General features: G+C 39.9%; 1 protein-coding gene across 5 annotated transcripts in view; it reads left to right on the top strand.

Annotated features, from left to right (window-relative positions):
* The window catches only part of KCNC1 (potassium voltage-gated channel subfamily C member 1), a 127,134-nt gene that overhangs the window by 37,726 nt on the left and 61,893 nt on the right, over window positions 1-27,515 (top strand). The window lies entirely within an intron of this gene.

The raw sequence follows: 27,515 nt of genomic DNA, 5'->3' as shown, positions 1-27,515 counted from the left end.
AAGATATAATAGTGGAAATTCACATCGTCACTGAAAGGGAAAAAGTGTTCTGCACTGCTATTGTTAGTGGTTCTTTAAGGATCCTAAAACTGAGAGGAAACATTTTGGTTTATGCTAAGACAATATACTTTGTCCACTGCTCTTAGGAATAGCTGAAAATCTGTTATGCTTCTTCAGGAGGGTATTGCTGGAGAAGAGTTTCTGTCAAAAATCTCTGTTACAGTTTGCTGAAATTCAGCAGCGTTCAGATACGAAGGCTTAGCTTAGGACCCATATGAAAGGCAGGTGTGGGTCACAACATCCAAATCTCATTTCTTAAAGATCTAAATGGAAAGAATGACAAATCAGACTTGGTGTCTCCACAGTCCTCTCTAACCAAGAAGGTTTTCACATCAATAAAATTATTCTGTCACATGACTGGATGTGATTTAAACTACTTTCCTAGGTTACAGAAAACAAAATACGTGCAGGAAAGAAAAATCATCAGAATTCACTGCAGTGACTAAGTCTGGGCTGAGTTCCAGTCTCATTAAAATCAGAAAACCATGGACCAATCCTATATGTTGGCACAGACACAAGAGCAATAGAGAAGTTCCTCCCCATTTTCCTCATCTTGACATTCACATACGAGGACAAGGGCAAGTATTGCCCCACATATAAACATAGCGAGAAAGACAGTTTTCCCAAACCACGACAAGAGTACAAATAAGCTGGCATAAAGATTTGCAACTGATAGTCAAAGAAAGCAGCAGGTAGCTCTTCTGCAGCTCTATGTAGTTAAACGGTAGTTTTCATAGTTTGCTATTCTGGAGATGCACTCTGTCTTATCGATGTACACAGCTTCAACCTTTCAGAAATCTGAAGGTTTGGGGGTTGCTTGTTTGTTTTTTTTTTCCATTTACACAACTAGGATGCAGCAGATGAACATGGGCAGAGTATGGTTTTGTGGAAAACATGAGCTTATAAGGATCAATTTCTTTCTCCGCTCTGCTCAGGGAGATGCAGCTGCCCAGACTCAGGGCTGTTAGCGAAGAATAGCATTCTAGCAGAGAACATTTCCCCCCTGTTTGTATGGTAATAAATGAGCTTCAAATTAACATGATCAAATGATCGATAGCTGCTTTTCCTGCACAAATAGCAATTGTCTTTTAAGATCAATGGTTTCTCAGTGCCCTGCACTGAGAAAAGATATCAGCGTAAGAAAGTTGGTTATGTTGTGTGCTGTTCTTAATATCATTGCTCCTCTCTGAGTGGAGATCCCTGTTGAATTAGAGCTAGTCATTTCTGACAGATCAATGCTACTGTGACTAAACTGGTTGTGAAGTTGCTATGGAATATCATCACTTCAAAGAATCTAATACAATTACTATTACTATCCTAATTGACTTTCTTATGACGCAGATTTGTAATGGAGATGAGCTTTTGATGATTGATCGTTAACTAATGTGAAGGAAAAAGTGGTTTGCTTTGTCCTTCAAGCAGCTCCTCCTTTCATCTAACATTCGGAACCATTCTGCAACTGCAAACAATTCTTTACATAAAAAATAAAAGAAAAAAAACGAAGATGTCAAAGACCTTTCTGATACAAGTGAAAAGATCCTTTGAAAGACAATCCTTACAGATGTACCCTGCACAGAGCACTTGTCATTAATAGCATCATAAACTTGAAGCTGAAATTTGGAGCAGTTTTAACATGCAAAAGGAATCCATAGATCAAATACTACAAAGGAGGAAAATACAATGTAGCTTTCAAACAGATCTAGATGGAGTTGACAGGAGAGAGGGTAAACTCAGGTTAACTAACTGAGGGGAAGAAAGATCAGGGCACACAATTTTTTTTGTTCATTTCTTTATCTGGGCCTTATTTAAGTGATTCTTCTCATTTAGATACTTTCACTGTAAAAAATGTTAGTTCTGTAAAAAGAGAGGGGGGAGGAGAGAGAAGTATTGGTTGTATGAACACAATCTTTGATAAAACTCATTTTATGTAAAAGTATTCAGCTGAAATTCTTAAATTTTTTTCAAACATTTAAATAAGTGATTAGAACTTGTGCCACTAATAAGAGATATTACATCATTTTTACTAAAGGGAATATACGACTTAGTTGAAACTCAATGGCAGAGTTGAGATTAAAGGAAGAACTTCTCTTTGCAACAGGGGAGCTGGTAAAATCACTAATTTGTCAACAACATTTGGCTTTAATCTTCTTTTGCAATATGAGAAATATCTGAGAGCGTCTTGTTCTGCTCTCCAGATCAGATCATTCATAAGTCATGCTGCAGTTTTTACCTTTAAGGTCTGGGGAAGAATATCCCCAATTCTCATTTTCTCCAATAATAAGATAACCCTCGTAGGAATTACAAATCTTTGGCCTAAAAGTTCAAAAAAAGCTCTCTTCATTCTGGAGTGGAACTTTTACCATATTTACAAGATCTTTACACCACCAGCCCCCAAGCCGACTACATGCTGTCAAGATTTGCCTTTGACTAAAATCCTGTGGTTAAATCAAGAAGAAGCTTTATCAGTCAGAGAGTGGGGGCCCATCTTGATCCATGCAAGTTGCAAAAGTTCACCAGGTAGCAAACAAGAGGCAAAAGCATCAAGGTGAAAGAAAGAACAGTAAGGTGAGAAGAGGTTATACATTTATCCAAGGGAAGAAAGGCAGACATTTATAGGAGAAATAGACACATTCTCTATTCCTGTGAAATGGTTTAAGTCCAGAATTTACAGCGACACTTCTGCAACTCAGCTCCTGTATTGTTAGCACCATAAGAATGCTGAAACTGCTAGGTTTGGGGGACATTAGTGGACCTTCTAACCCAATAAAATGCAGCTATTTCTGAGGATTTTAAGAGGCACCCTTTACTGGGAAGCTGTGGGATATATTGCATGCTGTTAAGTTTAACACTGGGTTTTAACTGAATTTTCTTGATGCCAGCTGAGTGGGTCAAATCCATTCTCAATGCCTTGTGCAATACCCACTTTGTGGCTCAAGCTGGGAACACAGAGCCAAACACAGCAAAGAGAAAAGTGGGAAAAACAGTGTAAATAATGGATAACTGCAAATTGAAAGTAACATTAAAATACTACAGAAATAATTCTGCAGATCTTTTCAATAAAACTTGCTCGCTAATTACCCACTTCTCTAAAGTTTTCAATGCTATCTTTTCTTCAGAACAGCTGTGCAGAATCTCATCAACTATTAGCAAGCTGTTTGTTGGCTGTGTCATAACGCACGACAGCAAACCCGCTTGCCACATACCAACAGCTGTAGTTTGTGTGCGGCCATGACCAGTCCATCTGCCACCATCACCCGTGCCAGTACAAAGGGTATGATTATACAGTGCTGAATAAAAATCCAGAGGAAGGAAATACCACTGGCAGCAAAATGTTCCTGCTCTCAGTGCTCCTCTTTGCTTCTTCCTTTTCATCAGTGTTCAGTTGTCCATCTGCTCTCCAGGCGTGCTATGGCGAACGCTGGTAAAAATTAATGCAATGCAACATACAGCAAACCGTGACCAAAAGGGCACACTTGGGTCATTTCCACTCTTGCCCTGGGAGAGGAAGGCAAGTAGATGTCTTCATTAGTCTGATGCTTAAGGTCTAAATGAAGGCACACACCAAGAAACATGGAGAGGATTTGAGGCATGTCCCAGAACCCAAAGAGGAGGGGCCTGGTAAAGCTGAACACTGCAATTCTTCTCTGCCCCAAACTGAGAGAGAGAAATTGTTCACTGATATGGATTACCTCAATTCACGGAACAGCTTGTTTAAAGAGGGACTGTTGTGTATTTGTGGGATACAATGTGTCATTGTGGGAGACAATGTGAGCTCTCTAAGTAGACTGTAAAAGCAAGAGTCAAAGGAAGTACCAGTACAATTCCCACCAAACACTGAACTTCTACCATATAAAGTCTAATTAATTTTGAACAGATCAGAAGCACTATACTTCAATTGCTGTTTCTCTGAGATAAGATTAAAATATTTCAATGGAACTGAAATTTTCTGGAGTAATACGAAGGGGAATAAAAATCAGATTATCTAGAACATGCAAATTTAATTAACTGAAATCTATTTCAATGGAAAATTCCTGAGTGTTGCCACCTAGTCTGGAAGGACAGACACAAACCTTACACCACTGCCTATTGAGCTCTTGCCAGCTACACGTTGTGCACAGGGGTGCACGAAACAAGGGTTCCTGTCAAGCTCTGCCCTCTGCTTCCCAGGACTGTCTCCAGGGCTCAGATGTAGGCAGCCAAACCTTTCTTCCCCTCTCCCATAGCATACCTCAGGATAGGACTGTGGAGCAGGAAATTAAAAGAAATAGTCAGCTAACTCACAACTGACAGGTCTAAGCAACAGCAAATCCCTACTTCTAAGACTGCTAATCCATAGTCTCCCTACCAAATCCACTATTTTTATTCCTTCATTAGTAGGAATAGTGTGAGTCAACAGACAAACGCATTCTCTTTTCAAGAAAGGCAGGACAAATGTTCTAATTTCACCTTTACATTGCAGATTCCCCCACTTCAAGAAACCAGCTTTGTCCTAAAGCTAACTGAAATGAAACAACAACATTCCCCTTAGAAACAAAGCCTCCCTTGCCATTGCTCGAATGGAGCAACTAGGGATTGAGATACAAGCTTAAAGCTTCAGAAATCACTTCTGAACCTGAAGGTTAAGATATCTAGGGCTGAGGTTGACACAGCACAGCCAGCTGGAAACTCAAAGAGAAAAGCTAGGAAGCTCTGGCAATTTATAGTGATTAAGGATCTGACTCATTGATTCTATTTCTTCTTTTCCTCTCACTAATAGCAAGTCAGAAGTTGTCTTATGAAAACAACAGAGATAGGTGTGCAAGCATAATTGAAGAAATGGACTCGTAGCTTTTGGTAGTGATCCACTTTTCTCAACGTGCATTCTTCGAAGTAGTGTAAATTGGCAGTCAGGAAATCAGGTTTTTTTGCAGTTACAGCTGGATAGATTCAATGCTTGGAATAAATTGGCCTTGAGCAAACTTTAAAAAAAAAAAACCAAAAACTATTTCCTTGCTAAGTGATCCCAAGAGGCATATGTCTCTATAAAACAGTTAAAGGGAAGCTGCTGACTTGCAGTCAGTGGGTTCAACAATTTGAAAATGATTAATTTGGTTTTAAATCATCCAGACCCACTTATGCAACAGACAGCAAGAAGAAAAATTCAATTTTTTTGGAGAAACTTCCTATTTGGAAGATTAAGAGATGGAATCAGTGGTACAATACAATGAAATTTTAATTATCAGGAGTTTGGCACAGCAATAGATTTCCCTGCATTGCTCAGCCAGTGCACTCTGTCTTCCAGAGACTCAACTTCACACCCAGCCTTGAGCTCCAGTTCATCCAGTTTGGAGCTTGTCTCTCTCAAGGTGCTCTGTTTTTTAACTGCTGAGGGAGGAAACAGTCATTTGCCATTGATAAAGACCTCATGGTAGCTTTCTCAGTGCAGCTGTATTGGCTCTCCTGCAGTCACAAGGAAGACAGACTTGTGTGCCTCTGATTTTGAGGGCTGATTGCTCTCAGGAGAAGCTTCTGCAGCATGAAATGAGATCTGCAGAGCGCTCTCTGTACTGACAGAGGATTATCATTGCATGCACCCTTGCTCTCCTCTACACAGAAAAGCAGTGGGACAGCTAGTGCAGTAAACAGCTCCAGTAGCTCTGTGCCAGCACATTACTCCTTTTTGTCAACCGAATTCCCAGATGGTCATTAGCACCCAGCTATCTGACTTGCATACTTTCAAAGGCTCAGAGCACAGTGTCTGCACTCACGCCAGATTCCTATAGGGTAACTGTAACCATACCATGCTCACTTCAGCTCTTCCAGCAGGTTTGTTCAGATGTGGAGCATACTAAACAATTTTCAGTCCTTAATTACAGTGGCTAAACATACACTGTGTTCACTCCATTTGACTCCAGAGGTGAGAAAAATCACTTGTGTATGTATTTTATACAAATATGTTGTATATAGTTTTTCTATTTATCAGGGTAGAATTCTCAGTTGAGATAAACCAGAGTAGGTTTAGAGATGCCCTGATTTATGGCAAAAGAATTCTTGCAGATAGAGGCTTTAGGATAAAAGGCAGTGCAGAAAAGACAGGCATTCTTATTAGTCTCTGTTTTAGCCCTCCCACATAAAAGAAAAATTCAATGATGTGGAAGCAATTCAGGAGAAAACACTGCTTTTATAGTAAGGGCTAGAGATTAAATATACTATTAACTACATAATCTCTGCATGTTCTTTCAGAACCTACTGTGCTATTCACAGCCACTTTGTCTATTTAGGACAAAGCTCTCCCTTGGGACCTCACCGAAGAGTAAATAGAGTTACTTCAAGAATTAAAATAAACTGCTGAAGGTTTATCACCCTTTACAGGAATTACAATTTTCCTCTCAGGTATGAATCACAAAGACAAAGCCAACGGCTGCAGTAAGGGTGGGGCTGGAAAAGGGCTGACCACAGAGTAGGTAAGATGTCAAAAACATCATCTCTGGAGAGGTTTTTCCTCCAGACCATCTCTAGGGTTCCTGGGCTCAGTGTCAGCCCAAGTGGATGCCTGGGGCTGGAGCTGGGAAAGAGACAAAACAGAGAGCTGCTTTTGGAGTGGTGGAAAGGGCCTGCCAACCCTGCTGTTAAACAGTGGGTTTAGTTAAGGTGACTGGAAAGGAAGGGTAAGAAATGCATACTCCCTCTTTGGGCATTCCACAAAGAATAAACCTGGAGAAAGGATGTTGATAAGGTTTGATCTGGAAGGAAGGTACAGCTTTCTGCACATACGCAGAGCTATGGAAATTCAAGTACTCTTCCCACATTGCTGGGAGTGAAGAAAAATAGCCTGTTATATTAATAAGGAAAGGCAAGTAACCAGAGGGACTTACAGAATCACACCTACTCACCTGCAAGGAAGGACAATTTTATACACAAAGCAGGAACTAAACACAATTGTTGCTGACCTCCATAAGAGCTGGAAATAGAATAAGTCAAGTAGATCTGATTGTAGCTTCACAATCTATACAAAAAGAAGCCAATTTCTTTTTGAATAACATGCTTATATTTAGGATCCTAAATCTGTATTTGGAAACCTAAGGAACTGACCTGATTTTCTGAAGTGTTCGGCACCCAGTGAATGAGTGGAAACATTTTTAAGAGGCTTCTACGGGAACTGCTGGATTCAAGAGCTTTGGATGGGGAGAAGGAAATCAAAGTTTTACTCTATTTCTTAACTTTGGGCTTACAAATCTAAGACTTGCATTTTCAGAATTCATCACTCTGCAGTAATGTGTCATTTTGCATTAAATATTGTACTGGTAGAACTACTAAGTGTGTGGATATTTAAAAAGCTTTCAGACTCTTTTGGTACCATTTAAATAGGGGTATTTAACACACAGTAAACACAGCCCCACTTTGCTGCCATGCTAGTTTGGAATATGGATAAAATAATCCCTACAGCAAAAGCAAAGCTGTATAAAAAAGCCACAGCAAAGCCATATGAATGCCAGCAGCAAACTACATTTGGGAACATTCATGTTACATAAAAAGTAAATTTCTAGTATCTCTGTTGAGGAAAAAAAAAAAATTATAATGATGAAGTAAACTGTGGAGGCCTCTACTTCCCTAGAAATGGCCTTTCCTCAGCAGATTCTTAACTTTTTCGAGGTCGCTCTCTTCAGTGTCTTAAAAGGGCACTGGTATCAGTCTCTCTTCCATTCAGAAACTTTCTTTCATCCTCTCAAGACCACAAGACTGTAAAAACCTATTTGGAAAAGAGACTGTATAAACCTATGGCCTAAACCAATCCATATCAAAACATAAGGGTACATCATAAATTACTGCTGTATTATTTCTTCTAATGGTATGATAGTGTGAAAATCGCAGAGTTCATTCTACACAATATTTGCAAGTGCAAACATTTTTGAAGTTCTGAAAACTGGGAGAAGAAAAAGATGTATTTTCCCTGCATTCTTATTTTTATTTCACAGGGAATATTTCAAAGTTTTAGTGTAATACATAATTTAATTAAGATTTGGATGGAATCCCACCAAGAAAGTCTAAATACAGTCAGTCCTCTACGCATACCCTCCACAGAAGCATTGGGGTCTACAAATCTCATAGACCTGCCTGATAAATGACTTGTACATTAAAGCCACTTTTTAGAAAGCAGATACTCTAAATTAAGCACCTTTCTGTAGAGATAAGTTTTACAGTTTAGTGTATTCTTCATCATATAAAGTACTCGTACACCTAGGGTACTATTAACAGCAGTCATGAAGCAAAACTAATTTAAAAAAGACAATTGTGGTCTTACTTTTCTTAATGCAGAAATGCAACTACTCAGAACAAGAAAAATGTCAAGACTATTATTTTTGGCATAGAAATGTCTACAGGCCCCAAAAGCAAGGCTGCCAAACCTTTATGACAGACTGCACAAATACCAGCTAGAGGTGGTCATTACCAGTAGCCATTATATTTGTAAACTGACACACAAGAGACAGAAAGTGGAGCAGAACAGAGATGACCCATCAGATCAGACCAGTGAGGAATTAAATAGACCATCCAAGTCACTGCTCCTGCAACACCAGCAACTTTTAACAGGCCCAATTTACCCCCCAAATTGGCTTGTGTCATTTCTGCATTGTCTGAAAATGGGGGTGTCTGTGTGTGTGTGAAGTGCTTTCAACACCAACTGTAACAAAAGCAAAGAAACACAACTGATTTTTCTACATCAAAGCCTTCTTTTGAAGTTTTGTCACCTGTTTCCAAATTCCCTATTGACTGTGGATTGCCACTATACCCAGGCAAACAATTTTCCACACTCTTCAATAATTCAGTGGCATATGGATAGTGAATTCAGGCTCTCTGCGGTCTGTAAGCTTTTATATCATTCTGGAGCAGAATTTCAAGGCAGAATTTTCAAAGCACTGCAAGGAATATAATCATTTTGCCTTATTTTCAGTGGAAAGCACATGAATCAAAGCCTACAACTCCTCAAAGAGCTCAGGCCAGGCTTTCCTTCTAACTCCTGACCAACACTTAATTGTGCAGAGTCTTTTGAGTAGCCAAACCTGAATCTATGCTAGATTTACTGTTTGCAAAAATCAGATGACTTAAAAAAAAAAATTCTTAAGAATTTTTTACTTTAGCCAACACAGTTTTTCCCTTAAAACAGCACTACATGAAATATATGACCATAATATCTACAGATCAGTTTATTTATAAGACCAGTTGCTCAGTGACCATGGAAAGCTAGAATAAAAACATATGTTTTCTAGGGCAGGTGATGTACCCAAACACATGCACAGGCTGGACCTTGCAATTGTAGAGATGCTCAAGAGCGTGATACTTCCAGTACTATAGCTTTCAGGCAATGTAAAGCAGTGATTTAACAGAAAAGCTAACTATTAACAAACTTAATGTCTTAAGACAGACAGCAGATTTCACCACTAGACAGTAGGGTCCCAGCTGAGACTGAAAATTTCTTCCCTGGGAACCATCCAACTCGTAATTCAGCAGTGACTGCAGTTTCCGCAAGTAGGCAAGAAGTAAATAGCCCCCCACTACTGCCTCCTGGCACGGGTGTCACAGCACACACAGCAGAGGACAGGGGAGCTCTCCCACAGCCCCACAGGTGGCTGAAAGCCTTGTCCCTCCCTAAAATGGGTGCAGAAGTGAGCACTCCTTAGCAGGTGACACAGACCCTCAGAGACTGATACATGTCCAAGTGTCTGACAGCACTGGAGGAGAGGCTTGAAAGGAAAGGGAGAGGAATAAGAAGGAAGCTCTAACTCCTTCAAGCCATTTCCTAATGCCATCCCACCAAAGTACTGTACAGCCCAAACCACTTCTGCCTCCAGGATTAACAGTATGTACTGCAGAAGAGAAGAAGTGGTCTTGTGGATGTCAGTAAGTCACACACATGAAGTCCAGAGGAAATGCATCAGAAATAGACTGCTGTTTATAGAGCCTATGCAGTACTGATTTGTCCACTGAAATGCAGCAAAATTTTCCATTAAATTATTGACTGACCTACTGGAAGGGAACCTAGCAGGACGGAAGTAGATTTCACTGTTCAAAGGTGCAAAAGTTAAATGACAATGCTGCTTAACTGCAGAAACAAAGGGTAGAATACATAAAGGCAAAGGTTTAGAGTCTATGCAGCAATACCCAGAGCTGATCACCTTTCATTCCATCCCTCACGTAAAATACCTAGTGAAAGGTATGGAAATAACCATTTCATAATCACAATCCCAGGGAAATAATACTGATCTAGACTTTAAGTGTCAGTTGCCTGTAATTGTCCTTCATATTGTACGTTAACTATTTCCAAACGGACTTCTGAACTCAAGCTCGCAAATCTCAGTAGAGAAAGAGGACCAGCAGGATCTACAGAGACAAAGCTCCCCACAGCTAGTAACAAGCCATAGAGCTTAATGTCCTCTACCCTGCAAAAGGGTAGTTTGTGGTGATTAAAATGGTTTAGTAAGCCACACTGTTTCATACTGAATCCTCTAATAAAAGGGAACTTCTCTCAGGCAAAACTGCTATAGGATTGACTTCTGCCTGACTGAAGTGACAGCCTTCCTTCACTCTTGATGGCACAGAATTTCAGCGTAAGGAGAACAAGATGATACATACGGTGATTTCCTCCTAAAGATACTTCAATACCATGAAAGAGAAATTGCAAAATAGGCAGCCAAGTTCTGTTTTCTGCTGGGGTGTGTCTGCTCAGCCGGTTCTTTAGGGTACAAATATGATTGGCAAAGTCTATGGAGAATCAGCTGACAACAAGACATTAGTCAGGGGAATGCACAGATGTTACAAACACCTACTCTTCATTCCAAAATTAACTTTTCTATTAGCAAACATTTCATGGTCTCAGGTCTGCCTTAGAACAACAGCCTGCTCATGAATGCTCATCAGGAAAATGTTACCTATTAGTTCAGGTAATTTGATCTTAGAAGATACATGTATAATATTAACTTGAACCAATAGGTAGCAGAGAAAAGGAAGAGCTATTTAACCATATACTCAGCACCACTAATTACTTCTCCCTTGCCTACTACCACTGATTACAGTCATTTATTGCACACGGTGATGTGTCCTGGATTGTTCAGATATATAATTACAGTGATAAAGCCATTTCTGATGAAGTTCTGAAAGCAGCTTTCCTGCCAGATTTAGTATTCACTTATGGTCCCAAGGTTTAGGCTGTCCTATACTGATCTTCTCTATGCATTACACTGTCTTCCGGGACATTTGGTCAGACTCTCATCCGATGGAAGTGAACCTGGCAGCACTGCGGGGAAGAGAATGATTTCCTTTTCCACCGGCTGAGCGTCTGGCACATACTTTCTTCTAATTAGTATTCATCTTTATGTCTGTTGAATTTGTGGGAGGGAGTTAGCTGCCCATGGAAGTCCTAATTGTTTAGAAGCTTGGACAATTTCCCTGGTAGCCTGCAAGCCTGGCTGAGAGCACCTTAATTATTAAAAATTGAGACTATTAAATTAATTGTCCTCAGTAAACTGACACTATGCAAACTAACAGATCTAAACAGGTATTTGTGGTGCTCTTCACCCTTTCACCTCCCATAGTTTAACAGTTAAGCAAAAAATACTGTAAATGAAACATTTTGACAACATCTTCAAACGGATATATATTTAAGGTGCTGAGTTTGAGTAGCAGAGCTGCCAAATGTTTTCTGTTCCTATTGATTCCAAGTAGAGTCATGGACCATCAGCTCTTCCTAACAAACATGGTTATCCAAGCAGCTCTCTAGACAGCAACAACTGGAAAATGTTGATAGTAATTAGAGAACCTCCAGCCCCCTGCTCATTTAGCAACTTAAGAAAAAAGTGAAACTTGTCATACATTTGTCTTGAAGTCCAACAGACCTTTTTCAAAAGCATTTTTTGGTTACAAAGTTAATGAAAATGCATTGGCCCATGGCCGTGAAAGTGTTGTCACATGCACCAAATACAACACACCAAAATTCACATAAAAGGAAAAAGTGGAACACAAGCCTCCAAGAAAATACAAATCTAGATAGCTTATGGGGCTAGATAATCCCCTACATGTACTAAGTTATGGCTCAAAGGAGTTCATCAAGCTAGATGTATCACTTCATAAGAATTAGAGCTCTATGCAGGAAAGGGAAAGAAATAGTTAAAGAAATCACTGAGGTACTTCTTAAGAAGTCTAAATAAAGCTAATTGCCCAGGCAGTAACTGAGGGGATAGAAATCCACTCAGTGTCTGCTGCCCAGGATCATTTCTGAATGAAAACAGGTTCATCCAAATAAAACATAACTTCCATATAATCCAGTCATTTCCAGGTCCTCGAAAATGCCAACCATATTTGGAGAAAATCTGTGCTGGTTTTCACTGGGATAGAGTTACTTTTGTTCACTGTAGCTACTATGGGGCTATATTTTTGGATTTCGCTGGAAAATAGTGTTGATAATACAGGGATGTTTTTGTTACTGCTGAGCAGCGCTTACACAGCCTCAAGGCCTTTCCTGCTTCTCATACCGGCCTGCCAGCGAGAAGGCTGGGAGTGCACAAGAAGATGGGAGGGGGACAGCTGGGACAGCTGACCCCAACTGACCAAAGGGATATTCCATACCATATGACGTCATGCTTAGCATATAAAGCTGGGATTAAACCACGAGATTTCATTTTCTTGAAAAAAATTGTGGGGAAATTACTGCAATTTGGTAAACAGAGAAGTAAATAGTTCTGTAAAGATTTAGAATGTTTTCTAGAAGCACTGAAATAATGGAAGAGTCAAAGTCCAATTATCAAAAAGCGACAGACCTCTAGTCCCACAGATGTTCACAGAATTATGTCCCGAGTCTTCTTGAAATTGCTCTTAGACTCCGAAGTCACTTGGGCACATTTAACATTTTAAAGCTGGATACACAAACAATACTCCAGACTTTCAAAATCACAGGGGGAAACATTCATGAATGAGGAAGAATTACAGAAACACTCAGGAATTGTCTGCTCTCTCCCACCTCCTGTCAACATTGTCATGTAGTGTCTAATACACATAAATATTCTACATTTTCATCTATAGTCCACAGGCCATTTATTTTTCTTCCCAAAGAAATACCTGTCACAACTTTCATTTCTTTTAAGTCATTATTTTCCCTGCCTTTTCTTTTTCACTTTACTCTTTTTTCTCATTTTTCTCCCTTTAGCTCTTCCTATCAAAACAAAAAGACTTTCAAAGCCAAGGGACAAAGTCAGACCATCTATAACATGGGTGACTTGCACGGGTGCTTGGTGCAAACACTGACTCCAACAACTGGTCAGAGTCAACACAGCTGGGAAATGCTACTAGCTTCCTGAAGCTTGGTACTAGATTTTAGACACTCAGCTGTGACTTCTTTCTCTTTCCTCTCCCTTTCCCAACATTTCATCCACTGTGACATCTAAGTGAGATCTTTATCTCAAATTACCTTTCCAAAGGGGGCCACTGAGGCAACTTATAGTGGACAAATTTTAGAAGAAAGTGCCACTGAATGAACTGCCAACACGACTTCCAGCACTAAGGCAGACCTATATATAATGAAAGAATCTTTCATTTTATACAAGTGGTTTAGAAGGCAACCAGCCTTTCAAAATGACAGACCAACAGCTCCATCCGAATGAATGCATTGGACACCACTGCAAAATAGCACTGATTTTCAAACTCTTTGAAAAAAGGACATTTGCTTGCAGTCAAAAAGCTCAGGACATATGCAACTCAAATCCCGGTCCCAAGACAAACTTCAGATGCTTCTTTAATCTTGGATACAATCACAGACAGCCTCATGTAAAAAGTGAAGCTGTTAAATAAAAAAATCCACATTCACTGTTAAAAAATAATAAGACTGGGAGAAAAAGTTAGAAGGTATTAGCTTCCATCAAGGATTACCTTCATAAAACTCAAGCTCTTGGTTAAAACAGGAAAATTGCAGTGATTTGTGTGAAATGTTCTTCTATGAATGACAACTGAACTCTACTGTATATTTTTTCTGGGAGAAATAACTGCTGTACCATATAGTTAGGACTGATTTAAGGATTTTGATTCTGGATATCTCCAAATAGAGGCATACATATTTTTACATTTAAAAAAAAAAAAAAGTGCAGTGCTTTTATAAACATAGTTCCAAGCATGGCAAAGCTCCAGACCTAGTACAGGATGCTAATTAATGGCTCCTTAGCTGATAATTACCCATTTGCATTAAGTTTTTCAATTAATATTTTATTTTGGTTAAAAAAAAATATAGACAGAAATATACTGAATGCTTCATAATAAGGATTTAATTTGGTCTCTCTGATCAAACTTGCACTTCAGGAGTCAGAATCATAGAATGGTTTGGGTTGGAAGGGACCTTAAAGATCCTCTACTTCCAAACCCCCTGCCATGGGCAGGGACACCTCCCACTAGACCAGGTTGTTCAAAGCCCCATCCAAACCTGTCCTTGAACACTTCCAGGGAGGGGCCATCCACAACTTCTCTAGGCAACTTGTTTCAGTGTCTCACCACCCTCTCAGTAAAGAATTTCTTCCTAATATTTAATCTAAATCTACCCTCTTTCAGTTTTAAAAACCCTGGTCCTATCACTACACTTTCTGATAAAGAGTTCCTCCCCATCTTTCCTGAAGGCCTCCTTTAGGTACTGGAAGGCTGCAATAAGGTCTCCCCCGAGCCTTCTCTTCTCCACGCTGAACAACCCCAACTCTCTCAGCCTGTCTTCACAGGGGAGGTGCTTCAGCCCCCTGATGATCTTTGTAGCCCTCCTCTGAACCCGTTTGAGCAGGTCCAAGTCTTTCTTATGCTGAAGACACCAGAGCTGGACACAGTACTCCAGGTGGGGCCTCATGAGAGCGAAGTAAAGGGGCTGAATCACCTCCTTTGATCTGCTGGCCACACATCTTTTGATGCAGCCCAGCATATGGTTGGCTTTCTGGGCTGCAAGCACACATTGCCGGCTCATATTCAGTTTTTCATCCACCAATACTTGACCTGGGGAGTCCTTCTCAGCAGGGCTGCTCTCAGTCCCTTCATCCCCAGCCTGTGCTTGTGCTTGCCCCAACCCATGTGCAGGATCTTGCACTTGGCCTTGTTGAACCTCATGAGTTTCGCACGGGCCCACCTCTCAAGCCTGTCCAAATCCCTCTTGGTGGCATCCCTCCCCTCCAGCATGTCGACCGCACCACACAGCTTGGTGTAGTTGGCAAACTTGCTGAGGGTGCACTCAATCCCACTGTCCATGTTGCCAACAAAGATGTTAAACAGAGCTGGTCCCAATACTGACCCCTGAGGAATGCCACTCATCACTGGTCTCTACTTGGACATCAAGCCATTGACTGCAACTCATTGAGTGTGACCATGTAGTGAGTTCCTTATCCACTGAGTGGCCCAATCCATGTAACTCCAATTTAGAGACAAGGATGTCGTGCAGGACAGTATAAAATGCTTTGTGCAAGTCCAGGTAGATGATGTCAGTAGCTCTTCCCTTACCCACCAATGCTGCAACCGTGTCATAGGAAGCCATCAAATTTGTCAACGCAACAGTATACGTGGACGTGCTTGAAAAAAGGCCACAAAGAAGAGTTGTCGAGATTTTAGTGCAGAGAAGTGATACAAAATTACCTTTCTTTCTTTTAAAGGAAATCTCAGCTCTAATCTTAGCAGCTATCTTGATTTTTAACCATCTCCAGGTCATTCTCTCTTTCCTTCCTTTATTTTAACTGAATTTTTTTGAGGGCAGGGATTACATCTGGATACAGTGTTTGGATGGTTCCTACCAAAACAAGGATCCAGACTTGAAGACAGAAGGAGATTTTCTTTTGGCAGACAACAAGCCAGGCAAAGAATGAATTCAGAGCTTCCCAGGTTGGGAACTACCAAACTCCCACTCAGGGACAAACAGTGCAGCTTGTCACTAGAACTTATGTGGTAAGGGAGAGACCAGACTACACAAATCACAGAATCACAGAGTGGTTGAGATTGGAAGGGATCTTTGAAGGTCATCCGGTCCAACCCGCCTGCTTAAGCAGGGCTGCCTAGAGCCAGTTCAGCAGGACCATATCCAGATGGCTTTTGAATATCTCCAAGGTTGGAGACTCTACAACCTCTATCAGCAACCTGATCCAGTGCACAGACACCCTCGAAGTAAAAAAGTGTTTCCTGATATACAGAGGGAACCTCTCCTGTGTTTCACTGTATGCCACTGCCTCTTGTCCTGTCACTGCCTGCCACTGAAAAGAGCTTGGCTCCATCGTCTTTGCATCCCCCCCGAGCCTTCTCTTTTCCAGGCTAAATGGTCCCAGCTCTCTCAGCTTTTCCTCACGTGAGAGATGAGCTATTCCCTTAATCACTTCTCAGATTTCTGGTAAAACTACTTAAAAGGTTCACCCGAACTACCTAAGCATTTAATTCAAAATGAGAGCAGAATGTTTCCTCTGAATGATATGTAGCCTACACTACTTCAGGCATGAGCAAGGAAGAACACAAGTTCTCCAGAAAAAGAGTTCCTTCAAAACACCCTATAACAAATACTCACATTTTGCATCTGTTTGTTCTTCCCCCTCACACTTAAAAGAGAACTTTTAAGCAGAAGGCATATACAATTTGTTAAATCTACTTTTTGTATACTTGCAATTAAACTATGAGGATGTATTTTTTCATCAAAGAAAAATTATTTTAATAGCCATAATCAACACAATCAAATATAATCAGTCTGTCAAATTAATCACAATTTGGAATCATTTACAATAATTTTGTACCTTGCCAGTTCACATCTATATGAAGATGATTACACCTGGAAAAGATGTAGCAACTCTAAAAGTTGCTACCTCTATTTCAATAACTGTGCCATGTTGTGTATTTTCATTTTTGTTCTTCTGTATCCTCACCCTCCCCTCTCCATTTTAACTTTCTGAGAGTTTTGTTCTTGGTCTTTTCCTCCACTATCTACACTCTCCTATATTTTAATCATATTGATACCTTTGCAAATGATATCTTTGATACCTGTGCAAATGATTAGGATAATACATGGAATTTTCCCAGAATCTTAAGAAGCATAAACCTCATGAAAAGTGAGGTAAACATATTAGGTTTGCTTTCTAAACCTATTATTTTGGAATTTTTCCCCAAATCTGTGCACCAGCATTCCCCATTTATCTCCAACCACACCTGAGACATATCCTACTATGTTGCCCAACTTCTCTATTTTCATTTCATTCCAAATACCCCTACAGTGCTCTTACTCTGAATCTGCCACAACACAGGTATCATCTCCTACCCTTCATCTCTTCAATCTCTCATTTAATTCTGCTCCTCTGTCTTGCTGTCATTTTCATTGCACTCTTCCGGTCTTGATTGTTACTTCTTTTAAGATGTCTTACTCCACTGCTTCAGTCCCCTTACTTCTGCCCTGCACATTAAGCTGCCTTTGTTTGCCACTGGCAACTAGCAATACGAAATTCAAGCTTAGTTTTCTTCCTAAAGTCCCTTACTTTGGCCGTGCTTTTGAGCCTGTTCACACCCTCTAGAGACTTCCTTGACTGTGGCTCAGACCTTTACCTGTCCTGTTTCTCCTAAACTTCTCATCTTTGCTCCTGACATCCCATAAGTCTTTTTTTTCTACTTCTGTCTTCCACCTCTCCTTTTTAACTAGAACAGCTTGTATTTTCTTGGTCAAGAAGCACTCTCTTTTTTTTTTTTTTTTTTACTTTAAATTCCAGTTCTTTAAATTCCTCTTGGGAATCCTTCCTTAACTTTTCCACAAAAAGTCCTTGTGTCTTGAATTTAACAATGCCACAGTTTCTTTGGAAGGAGTTAATTTCCAATGAAATCTGAGCACAGACATTTCTAAAAGATGCTTCACACTCCAGCAGGTAGAATCCTCTGGGTATAAATACTGGATGGACTTCAAGGCCACCTGCAATAGGTCACCTTAACATAAGATGCAAAATATACCATTATTATTATATTATAAAAATATTAATAACAACAACACAGTTACAGCTTTGATCTCTTGTATTTTGAGTATTTCTTAGAAGCAAAATATTCCATGGAGGCACAATTTCTTACCAGCTCCCATTCACAGGGCATTTCCCAGACTCAGATACATTTCCATGAACAGATGGTTTTTCTAAGCAAAAAACCTAAACTTAGGTTAGCAGCGTGCTGGAACCCCTCTACGTCAGAACAGCCTCCTGGTTGTTACTGTTCTCAAAAATCTAAATTTACACTCTTTTCTTTAATGAAATTGATAATTTACAATGATCTTGTCAACAGTTTCCTAGCATAGCTTGTAAAATCTTGATTTAATTAGGAATAAAAATTATCTGCTTACAGTTATGGGTGAAAAAGAAAGACCAAGACAGTACAAGGTACAAGATACATTTCTCCCTCCTTGAAACCATTAGATATCAAGAACCATATAAGGAGCTTAGTCTTCAGGACAGCAGTGTATCTGGATATTCAATAGCTTTCACGACAGAAAGTTAGGGAGAAAAAGCTACTTGCTCTGATTTAAATTATTGTGATTGCTGAAGAAAGTAGAACTAGGTTAATTTTTAACATGAGGAAAGCTAGTCTTCCGTCTTTACCACAGTCTACAGATATTCAGCAAAAGATGTAGCCATTTGCTCAACTTCTGAAGAAAACAATTCTATTCAAAACCATATGATCTAGAGTCATGGTAGGGCATATTTTCATACTCAGACCACAAGCACAATACAAAAGGGAAAGGACAGGAAGGAGGCAAGAGTACACAAAGCTTATGCTGAAGACCAATGTAGTTGTTCTTCAAGGGAACACCACCATGTTTGTGACATGTCTATTTGATCTACTTCTCACAGACATATAATTTCATAAAAGTGTTACACTGATGGAAACATTACACGTCACTGTCAGACCAATATTGTGCTACCCTTTTTTTTTTTAAACACAGAACTCCTAGAAGTAGTCCAAGAAACATAGACAGTTTTATGGTGATGTTTGTTATTCTTTGTTGTAATAGCCTTCTTTTGTAGTCATTCAATATGGAAAAAAACCTTAAAATGCTTGCAAACACTAACACATATCAATTATTATTGATTCTCCCCTATGATGAATGGGAAGGAACACTAAGTATCATAGAAACTGTCTGGATATAAAAACTGATGACAGCACAGTTTTAAGTCTTGGCTATAGTTCCCTTTTTGCTAGAAGGAGTGCTTGAGTTCTTCCAAAATCCTGTTGCCAAGAGCAGAACTAATCTCTTCTCGTCAACTGGTTTTAATTTGCAAGAGCATCTGCCCTAAAAGCTCAAAGCCTTGAAAGCTAGAAAGATCTGGACTGCATTTTTGAGGGCTGATGATAACATATCATGAAAGTGTAACAAAAAGCTTCAGATGTAAACAACTTCTCAGTATGTAATTCACTTCCATCAACAGGTAGTAGAGCTTTTCCCTAGCTCTTTGCCTGCTTCTTCCTCTTTCACCATCAAGCTTGCTTATGACATGAGCCTATCCTTCCATCTACATGACTGGGACATTTTATTGTAATGGCAATTACATTAGCTTCTGTGTTTATTATTGACAATGTCTTCTCCAGATAGATGACAGATACAGTTATAAGCTTAGCAAGACATAGTGAGACATGGACTATATCTAGAGTTTAAAGTCTGGTTAGGCCTGTCAAAAGGTAAGAAAAACAGAAGTAGTATGAATCACAGTTTACCACTAAGTAATGAAAAAGATCGAGACACTGCCAGAAGGAAGTTTGTTGCAGAGCTATGAAAAAACCTTTACATCATTTGAGCCTCGGCCCAGAACTTTGACTGACTCTGTGTACTTACTTCGTTGGAGGCTTTTGAGGGGAGAAGGATCCTGAAGTAAGAAGGAGGGCAGCACAGAAGAGGACATTATGCATTGTTTCTTGGGCCCTAAGCTAAAGTAATTTACAACAGCATTACCTAACCAGCGTTTGTGGAGGTTTTTTTAGAGAAGTTCACACACACACACACACACAAAGTAACAAGACGGTACTAAAGACAGTATTAAAAAAGACACAAATGTATATAGCAGCCAGTCATAGCCCTAAGAGTTCCCTTTGAATAGGACAGCACTGTAACAGACTGGGTTGTATCCCTTGTAAAATACATCCATTTCATGTAGGGAAATGGATGGAGAGCTTTTTTTAAAAGGCCACAGTGATTTGGGCATCTCAAAAGCATGTTTTAGGCCCAGGATGACCTCAACAGAGAAGCACAGGTTCACATTCTAGATGTGATTACATTTGAACTATATCTTTGTTTCTGAGGTACACAGAAGCAGACATGCAGACATAAATATAAATAAATCTCTACATACTTAAAGGAAACAAGATCTTGTCATTAAATCACAAGGCCAAGAATAAGAAAATCTGTTTTTACTCCCACTTAATCTCACACTTCAGCAACTCTAAATAAATGGACCACATTTATTTCAGTTCATTTACTTACTGCTGTCTTTAGACTTCCAGTATTTAAAAACTGGAAACGGTACATTCCTTGTGCCTCAGTTTCTTCCTTGAGTAGCCAAATAGTTCATGGGAAGAAGGGTAGAGGATGGATGACTTCAAGTTTGTTTCTTTGTTTAAAGAACTCATTTCCATTGTTCTAGGGAGGTTCATGACCAAGGTCATTGCAGTCATTCTGGAGACAAAACAAGTCATTGAATTTGTGTCGTCAGCTTGGCAAAATTGCTTTTCAAAGCCCAATCTACCTCTAGCAATGAACTCCATGTAAGAACTTAAAAATATATTCTGAACCATAAGAATTAAACCTACCAGTTAAGATGAAAGCTATCAATGCTAGCTTTAATTCTTAATATTCCTATTCAAGAATACAATCTAAAATTTGAAGGTTACAGATTTACTTTCAAACTCATTCTCTGTTGTCACCTAGACTGCCCCATGTAGCACCTGGCTCCTAATTAGAAAGGCATTTAGATATTGTCAGCACCAGTTTTACATTACATGTTCTGAAATGTTTAGCAGACTGTTAACTAGGTGTTGAAAGCCAGGTGAAATCACAGCACTACTGAACCTTGTATTAAGCAGCAGGGACAGCTTTTGCTACAGTACTTTCTCAAAGCAGGTGGATGGCAGGAAAATCTGACTGGGAACACTGAGGGAAAGCAACACTATGATTAGTGGACCCGGGGGACTGGCACAAAAGACCAGAGGGAACCCAAGAAAGCATAAGGAAGGAAAGATGATATCAACTACAGGGTAAGATATGCTGACCACTATATGTTTAGCAAAAGCCCAAATTCTAGAACAAAAAGAGGCAGCAGGGGGGAAACAATCATTTCTACACTGCAAATATAGAAGGAGCTTAACTGAAGATGTGATTTTATCAGAAGTAAATCTTCAAATGCGCCGAATCAGATGGTCAGCCAGTATAAGTCACCGCAGTGGAGCTCCGTTCACACACAAAAAAACCCCAAATCACCACAAATAACCCACCCTGAGCACTCCCCACCCCCATCTTAGATTATGAACTCCTCAAATCCATTTCAAAATCTTTGCTTTCATTTGTTTCATTATGAATGTACATTGTTGTCACTCAGATATTCCCCGTGCCCTCTGTTAATGTTAAAATTGCCTTTCAAGATAGCTTCAAAAATTAGGAAAACGTAGTAAGAAGAATGGCTTTGGTCAGAAAAAGAAAATCTACAAGAATAAGTGCTGTCTTTACCATATTTGGTTTCACCACAAAAGAAACATCTTAATTTTCTGTTTAAGTAACACACTTGTCAGTAGACCTTCAATATATGTTTCAATTTTTAAAAAGCTTTAAAAAAAAAGGTTTTTTTTAAAGTTAAAAGAGAGCTTTGAATTTTCAAAATGGAATCTGCTTTTCCAAAAAAAAAAAACCAAACCTAAACTATTCTTGGTTTAATACTCTAGAATATATCTGTACATTTATTAGTATCATGGAGGTCAACACGACACAGCTTCACAATATGAATCATGAACGTATACACACAATAAGAATTAATTATATCTAAAATGGCTTGCACTCATCTCTAATTTGCATACTGAAGTGAGGTACAATGTTTCTGCCTTATTAATGGCAGAAGCATTTTGGCCAAAAGCTGCAAAAGTCCTTACTCATTGCACAGCCCCAGCATAACAATCCAAAGCAAGGTGAACCTGAAATTTTTGCAAGTGTCATACATATTCCTTCTGTCAGTCGGGTGCCTCATCTTAGTGTATGTAAAATCCAGTTCACAGTCTTGATCTTTTATATGTACTGCAGCAGTTTTATAAATGCATTCCTACTTCGTGATCATTTTGTTGGAAGTGGAAGGGGCTGTCATGTAACATTACTGGTCAATTTTCAGTGACATCCATGTGGTTGGCAACAATGTCTTTCGAAGAGAAGAATTTAATTTCTAGCGCTTAGATTTAATGTGTCTGTATTGTTTTAATACACCAGAGTCATTTTTACATGTAAAAATAGTATCTGTGATTGCTTGGGAGCTGAAAATGCAAAAGGAGAGCTGAACATTCAAGTCCTTGCATTGCCTGAGCAGACATCAGTTTTGAGAAAGCAACTGAATGTTTGTATTCCCCTACAAGAGCTTAAGACAACTGAATATGAAAATCTACTCTTAAAATGAAACAGATTTTCTAATTATGTGAAAAGAGTTACTATAAATATAGGAGAGGAGAAGAGTTTAAGCCCAAAATGTGTTCAGTAGATAAGCAATTGCTCAGTTCTTCAGCCTTTATCAATCTGAGGAAGCATTTAATGCTGAGACGGAATATCAGAAGTGGTTAGGTAGAACAGAGATAAACTTGAAGCTAATTAGAAAACATGCTTCATGTTATTCATCCATGCTCTAGTAACAGGTGTTTTGAAATACTGCTATAGGGATGATCCCACTGCAATACTGGCTTTTGAAAGCTTTCCAAATCCTGTAAAATGTATTAATCTGTCACATTCATATGAACACCACAGACAAATATAAGCAATTACTTTCTTCTCTTTATTCTGATTCGTTATCCTTGATATGGATAGCCTATGCCAAATATCTATTCATGACACTTTTGTGATTTGATTTAAGATGTATTTATTTATTTATTTAAAATTATTTGGTCTGTTTTGGGGCTTCAGCTAATGGAAAAATGAAGAAAACTAAACAGCCTTACTACATAAGAAAAAATACAACTAGCTTCTTTCATTACTCCTTTGGGAACCCAAGATTTGGAGGTTTTTGTTAAGCTAGCTGTAGGAATAAAAAAAAAAGATAGGGGTGGGAGGGAAAAGGGAGAAAATATCTTTTTCCAGAGAATTGCAAAATCTACTAGCATCGGCAATCTCTATGAAAGTCAGAGGAGAAGGGGGAAATACTACATATCATAACTTAGACAGTTTTGTAGAAAGGGGCAGGAGAACTGCAGCAGAGTCTGGCTGCAGAATTCCTGAGCCAAGACAGAGAGTATCCTGCCTGCTTTGTTTTTTCTTACATTGATTAAGTATAATTAAGAAGAAAGAGAATCTTCTGTCTATCTTGAAGACACAACACAAGCAGTAGCAGCTGCTTGGATTTGGGGGACAAGAGGGAATGGCACCACAGATAACTCCTGCTGCTTTACAGTAGCCAGGATGCTCTCAGAGCTCTTTCAAAACCGTGGCCATCCCCAGGCCCAGAGCACACGGCTACGGCTCTGCTAAAGCATACAGGGGATGCTTGAAATCCACAGGAGTCCTGTTAATGTAGCCCTATCCCCTAAGGATATTAGCTCTCCCAGCAGGGCTGGGGAGGGGACACAGAAATTAAGTATGCCCAGTCCCACTTCACAGTAATGAGGACACAGAGGCTGCCCCAGAGGCTGTTAATTGGTGCTCTGGGTTTTGGCTTCCCATACCACAGCAATTAGACCTCTCCTCTTTGGGAAGCGCCCTAGAAAAGCCTGAGAAAGGTCACCAGCCACATTTTGAAATAATAGAAGCAAGAACCATTTCCTAATAAGCAAAAGTGTAAGGAGTTGAGAAGAAAAGAGGACTGCAATAAGGAAGGACCTGGAGGAAGACAAGAGAACAGCAAGCTCAGAGGGACCTCTCAGAAGCCTCAGAGCCCCAAGGCTCCTGCTCTTGCTGCTTATTTTCTTCATCCTTCTGAAGCAGCCACATTGGCCTGGCTGTAATTTGGATGCAAATTCCTCCCCACCCCCCCAATTTGTGAAGAAAAAGGAGGGAAAGGGAGAAAATGTTTTGTTTAAAAAGCTTTCTGCCTGCATTCTCCTCGAGAAAGCCAACACGCCTGAGAGATTACTGCCATCACAGCTACATGGACTAGTACTTCATAAAAACAAATAAATCAGTGACCTGAAGCCACGCTTGCTCAGCACAGAGTCCCTAGCCTTGCTGCCAGTTTTTAAAACAGAAAGATTTGATCCAAAAGCCCAAATGGCTTTGGATCATACACTCAGCCTGCAGCATATCTTATGTCCCTGGCACTCAGAAGCGACATGTGAGGGGCAAGGCTTCCAACTGCCCTGGATAAAACGCAAACAAATGGCAGAAAGGGAAGGGGGAGTCCAGGACAGGAAAATCTGACAGATGCAAGCCAGTTGGGAGTGCTGTTCTCCGTGGACACAGCCAAGGGGCCAGGAGAGAAGGGGGCACGAGCAGTGGGGGGATGGGAGGACATGGTGGCATTAAAAATACAAATAGTTGTGTTGCATACTCTGTACAGGGTTTGAAGATAAGTGTTTGCTGCTGACAGGGGTTTTATGAAGGTTTTTTGTTGTAGCTTTTTTTTTTTTTAATGCATACATCACAGTACCCCAAACTGACAACTCTAGTCAACCGTTATGCTAGAGCGGCAACCCTGCAGATCCCCTTCTGTGCATTCTGCTTGCCTGGGCACCCTGACACTTCCTTCATGACAGCTCTGGAGACCTTAGGACACACTCTCCCTCTAATGCACATACATAACTCCCAGTAATGCTGATCATCAGCTACCCAGGCAAATTGAGCTTCCCCACCACCACCTTCTTTTTTTTTTTGATCCACAGCAGGTATCCTTTCATGGGAAACTGGAATCCTATGTCGGTAAGTCACTCAGTCTTTCACTACTTGCTGGAGAGGATGTCTGATGTTTCTATCTGCTGGTGCTATTCCTGGCCCAGTTTTCTCACAGAACCTTTAGAAAATGACATCCAAGAAGTAGCTGCTCGTAGTCTGCCACAGAAGGCAAGTGCAGATATAGAGGAATAAAAAACATGACTGGCTTCTCAGATTAGATTCCAGTCATTATTTCAAAACACCTGAATCCATCCATTTGCATTTTGCAAAGTTATAAAGTCAGATTTCGCAAGGAATCTTCAGAAATCACATGTGCAATCCCATTTAGCTGGGAAGAGTGCTGGGCTCCTAATCCACTTTGGTACACTTAGAAAAATCCCAGATCCTGCAGCTAACACCGTCAAGTCTTTTATTCTATTTCTGTGGCTGTCACCACCTGTAAATTTGGACAAAGCCAGAATTTTCTGAATGACTCATCCTTAACAACTGGGAGCAGCAAAAACTCAGTTTCCATTGCAGGAGAAAAGTTAAGAGTACCCCCTAGTGTTCTGGGTGCAACCTTAAAATTTGGCCAGACTGAAACCAGAGACAAGCTCATTTTAGAATACGATCTTTAGTTGCTTGGCATCCACCATTTCGCTCAGGAAAAGGACACTTGTTGCAGTGTGATTATCTGAATGTGCCTCCAAACCACCGTATTACCACAGCTTAGTGTCTCACCACTTGTGAGCAAAGTCATTACTAACCATCTTTATGATTTAAGTATTCTCAAGTGGATTTATACCAATGAACCCTTCTTTTCATTTGCAATGGGTTAAGGATACTCCCAGTCACCTAGAGCTGCTCAGATGACACACAAAAGTCATTAGGAGTTTGGTAACTGCATGGCTTTTGATGCTCTATGGATCTCCTGTGAGAGTCGTATGTCTTAATTAATCTGTCAAGTGCTTCAATATCCATGGAGAGAAGGTGCAGTATAATGCAAGAAATTGTTATTTATAACTCTCCCTCCTTTCTGCACAAAAAAACGCATTACCTCAAATTAAATCCTCTTTTAATGACAGCAAGGCTGAAAAAAATAGTTCAACTTGTGTTAACTGAATATATTCCAGACATCTAAGTTTCTTGTCCTGCCAGGTCAGGGTACCAGCAGGTTCTGTCATTAACCTCCTGCTGCATGAGCACAGCACATCTTCTTGCTTTTCTGGACTTCTCTTCCAACTCATCTCTCTAGAGATGTTCTTCCTGTCAGGGCTTGTCACCATGTGCATTTACTAAGTAGTAGTAGTTATTTTGTCAATAACAAAGGAAATTTGCTGTTGATGTTAGCAATAGTCTTAATATAATTTTTCTTCATTGCTCTTCTGGAATAATAACAACTGGAAGGTAAGTTTAATTTAAATCCAGGGAGGCACACATGGAGTGCAGCACCTACCAGTACGTATGTAGATGATAACATGCTTGAAGCAGCCTGACCAATAGAGTACTTGCAGTAGCCCATCCATCAAGACTTCAGTTCTAGCAGATGATGCAAATTTAATGATGAAAAATAAAAGCTTAACATGGCAGCTAGTAGCAGCAGCTTACAGTGCAACAAACAAACAAATAAAAAAGTTATGAAAGCTTGTCACCTAAACTTCATCTTACACTGGAAAAATATCTTCCTCGAGCAAGGCAAGCACATTAATAACGCAGGAGTGCTAGCTGAGGAAAATGGCTGGTTTGTAGAAGCAATTCCAACTGTAAGGGTCCAGGAAATGGAATCTCAACAGGATAAGCAACACTTACAAGCTCCTGCTAAGATGACTCCTTTGGCAAGCCAGAAAAGAGCTTACAAACAGGTCACAGTTTCCACTTCTGCAGCACACTGAATACATGTTCAAAGTGCCCAATCTGGAGGGAGAAACACTGTAATTATAAAGACAGTGTAAATTGTGCAGGCCAGGCCACAAAACAGCCATTGTGGGTCTTTCAAAGCTTCCTTTAGTTTTACAGGGCACAACATTAACACAAAGCTCAGAGTGGTTTTTACTGCAGACCCTGCAAGGCACACTTTCGGTGATTTTTGCGATTACTGATTTTGGGGATGTTTACTTTTTCTGATAGGCTGTTTTGCAAATTTTCTGTGATTTTAGCTAGTCCAAAGATGTTTTGCTGTTATTAAGTTATCTGGTTGTCAATGCTTAGACTGTACGTGCAGCTCTGTGGTGTTAAAACCAAGAACTGAAATAAAATGCAAGGCTGTTTGAAGTAACAGAAGATGAGCTGGGTTCTCTTGGTTTTCCCTTAATCCAAGGTTCAGTTTGCTCCTCACCTATTTCTTTTTCCTGATCTGTCACATAAGGTAACATTTCTTATCCAGCAATCTCAGCAGTAAATTGTAAGGATCAGTTTTGTCAACACTCACTTTAAC

The sequence above is a fragment of the Numenius arquata genome, chromosome 6 (genome assembly GCF_964106895.1).
Source record: "Numenius arquata chromosome 6, bNumArq3.hap1.1, whole genome shotgun sequence".
NCBI lineage: Eukaryota > Metazoa > Chordata > Aves > Charadriiformes > Scolopacidae > Numenius > Numenius arquata.
This window is presented reverse-complemented; position numbering and strand designations above follow the sequence as displayed.